Source organism: Pectinophora gossypiella, unplaced genomic scaffold, assembly GCF_024362695.1.
Source record: "Pectinophora gossypiella unplaced genomic scaffold, ilPecGoss1.1 Pgos_69, whole genome shotgun sequence".
In the NCBI taxonomy this organism is placed as follows: Eukaryota; Metazoa; Arthropoda; class Insecta; order Lepidoptera; family Gelechiidae; genus Pectinophora; species Pectinophora gossypiella.
Genome location: NW_026063279.1, coordinates 156,996 through 160,306, shown reverse-complemented (window position 1 = coordinate 160,306; position 3,311 = coordinate 156,996). Strand labels below are relative to the sequence as shown.

General features: G+C 33.9%; 1 long non-coding RNA gene across 2 annotated transcripts; it reads left to right on the top strand.

Moving 5' to 3' along the window:
* Positions 1-228: 228 nt before the first annotated feature.
* On the top strand, positions 229-1,863 carry LOC126381626 (uncharacterized). 2 transcript variants are annotated; one of them, XR_007568907.1, is made up of 3 exons: positions 229-376; positions 521-664; positions 1,322-1,863. It is a non-coding gene; the product is annotated as an uncharacterized LOC126381626 (long non-coding RNA). The 2 variants fall into 2 exon arrangements; XR_007568906.1 differs by lacking the exon at positions 229-376 and having other exon boundaries at positions 466-664.
* Positions 1,864-3,311: the final 1,448 nt, after the last annotated feature.

Genomic DNA, 3,311 nt, shown 5'->3' with positions numbered 1-3,311 from the left:
TTTGAGTTAATTCGTTTGGGGTTCGGAGTAGGAGTCTACTCCGAGTGTGGGGGCTTAGGTTTCATCATCATCACCTTTCATCATTTCATTAATCACCAAGAAAAAAAAATACGTCAGACATGGCTGTATGGGCATAGTTCCCTTTGCCTTACCCTTCGGGGAAAACAAAAACAAAAAAAAAAATGATGAAGTTCTATTGTATTGATATTTTCCTGTGCTAGGTAGGTACTTTTTTCCTACTTACTTTGTTAGAATTTGTAACTTACAAGTTCATCGAGTCGAGCCCTACTTCCCCGTTTTTGCGTGGATATTCAACTGGTAAAACTTCCAGAACCATTATGTGTTTTGGATAAAGCCGAAATGATAAAAAGTTTGTGTAAGTACTGTAGTGTAACCAAACGCAACGTATAGTGGATACAGTACAGTTTGTGGATAATGTTCGTTGATAAATTGCAATGTAAGTAATATACAATCATACTGAATGACACTGTTATTATAAAGTTACTGATGAATGTTCCAGTCCGAAAGTTGGAAGCAATGTGTCTGTATAAGTTGTGGAATATCTTTGGGAAGGCATACAAGAAGACAAAATCACAGGCCATAAGCTTAGGGAAAGAAATGAAGAGTGACATTATATAGAAAAACAAAAATATCTCCGAGACAGGTAATAGGGTGAATATCAAAATGTGCCAAGTTTGGTGGCGAACTTTCATATTATTTTTTCGTGATAAATTGTCCAAAAGGAGGAGGAGGATCCTTTTTCATCTTGGAACCCAATTATTCACGAAAAACAAAATATGAAAGTTTGCCACCAAACATGGCACATTTTGATATTCACCCAATAAAGTATTAAGGATTATAATTTACATTGTGTAAGAGCTATTTAAAAGGTTTTGTGTTTCAATCATAATGGGGGACTTTCCAATCGGTGTTCCCCAAAAACACAATAGGTAAATGGCATTGTTAAGTTTTTTCTTCGTTTAAACTTCTAACTTCATGGATAATAGACATATGCATCTTTTATCTTTGTTTTTGGGTATAAATGATGATGGTATATTATGATGATACAACTTCCACCTATTATTATTCTGAACAAAATAAAGAGAAGCAATATAGGTAGCAATGTCATTCTATACATAATGTGATCCTAATATCAAGAAACAATTAGTTTTATATTATATGATGATTCCATCATTACATTACATTTTTGAATAATTATGTACCCCAGCAATGAGAAAATAGGTAATTTATCAGGTTAAAAGTGAACAAGAGACATCAAAACTACAATTATTCTTTTAAGAACATTCATATTTGCTTTCAGATTCCTGATGGATGCTCATGTATGCGTTGTTTGCAGGATGAGCTCACCTCAAAAGTATTAATATCTAGTGAACATAAGAGCTGTGTTAAGTGTGCCGTTCCGTTGCATTGTATGTAGTTAGTAGCTATTTATGTTCATAAATGTTGTTAAACTACGAGCTTAAATCACTTTATAATTTATATTATCATATCATTAAATAGTTAAATAAGCTAGTTAGGCACATAACCCATATATTTTAATGTTATTGTCAAGTTTATTCTATACCTACTTACTAATATGTTACCATATTAAGTTCCTTGACATGATTTATGTAATGACTATGTACTAACATCATGAAGGCAAAAGGCGAAGAGGGAGGCCAATCAAAAGATGGGAGGATGACCTACCTAAGGGGTGGAAACGATACACACAAAGTAGAGCAGATTGGCGCTTGATGGAGGAGGCCTATGTCTCAGGACAGCCTGATTAGAATAAGTACTACATATAATAAACCTATGTAAAGTAGAACTGTACATCGGTGAATAAAGGCTATTTTTATTTTATTTATTTATTTATATGTACTAACATCAGTAAGTAGTAACTGGGACCAGCAGCTTAACATGCCATTCGAAGCATAGATTATCTTACTTCAGGCAATCGGTTGATCAGCCAGCCATCTCCTAACCAAACTGGGGATCACAAAGTAATTTTTGTGGATTAAAACCTAGGACCTCCAGATGTGTTGAACCAACAGTCAGCCACTGGACCATGGAGGCCGAGAGTACTTGGTTAAGTTGCTGTTTTATTTCAACTATTTAATTAAATGTAGAAATATTTTGTGTGGTTGCACCTACTTATGATATTTTAAATATATAATAAAACAACTTATTTCTAAAAATATATCTTTCATTGTCTTTTAATAAAATTGTTTCATTTTAAAATTATTTTGAAAAATATAAATAGTAATCACGTCGTTTATCACCACTTCAACTGATAAGATCTCACAATCAGTGTTTTTGTTGTATCAAAATTGTTAGTTGCACTTTAATGTAGGTACCTATTTACCTACCTACTGACAGTGAACTTATGACCTTTTGAGACCAGATTTCCACATCAAACATCCTTTGGTAGTCTTTATTGGCTTAAATACAAGACAAATATTATTACAAAATCTATAGGTACCTACCAATGAGGGACTTTCCAGACTACTTTTCCCAAACAAAGATAGATGGCTCTGTATAGATGTGCGTGCGATCGTTTAACCTTCTAATTTTACGGATAATTTATATACTGCCATTGCATTATAATATATTCGAATAATTATTTATTCGAGTAATGAGAAAATAAGTATTTACGTATTTATCACGTTAAATCTGGACAGCTCCATCTGTATTTCTTTTTTTGAGAATATAGCCTGGAAAGTCATCTATTAGTATTTTATAAAATATTTCTATTACCTACCTACCTACTTAGTTACTAAATATGCAAGAATAACATGTGGTGTTGGTGCTGATTCCAGTACACACTATCGAAATTTATTTGAAGTTATACCTGTCATTTTCTTATCAACCGAAAAGGAAATGGACGTATGATTGAAAACTGTAACTGGGTACCTTCACACGACTTATAACTATGATAATCGCTAATTACAGTAGGTACCCAATGCACCTAGAGCGAGGCGTCAAAGCACATCGAAATTGTGATAATCGACGCTATTACAGTAGCTCGTGATTGCTCGTGAAAACAAAAAAGTTCCAGGTGCGATAGGTTTGCGAGGCCGTAGGGTGTCTCCCTGATGCAGAGCAGTTTTCGAAGATCGAGCAGTCAATACTCAACATCACGTTCCGATCAAATCCCTCATACATACGTTTTACCCCTGAGGAATTTTCTGGAAAAACAACAATTTTCTGGAATTTTGTATGGCGACCGTTTTGTTTTTCCACCATTTTGTTTTTTTTACCGGCGATAGAATTTGACCAAGATTCAAATAAGTTTCGTGAAAAAAGAATCG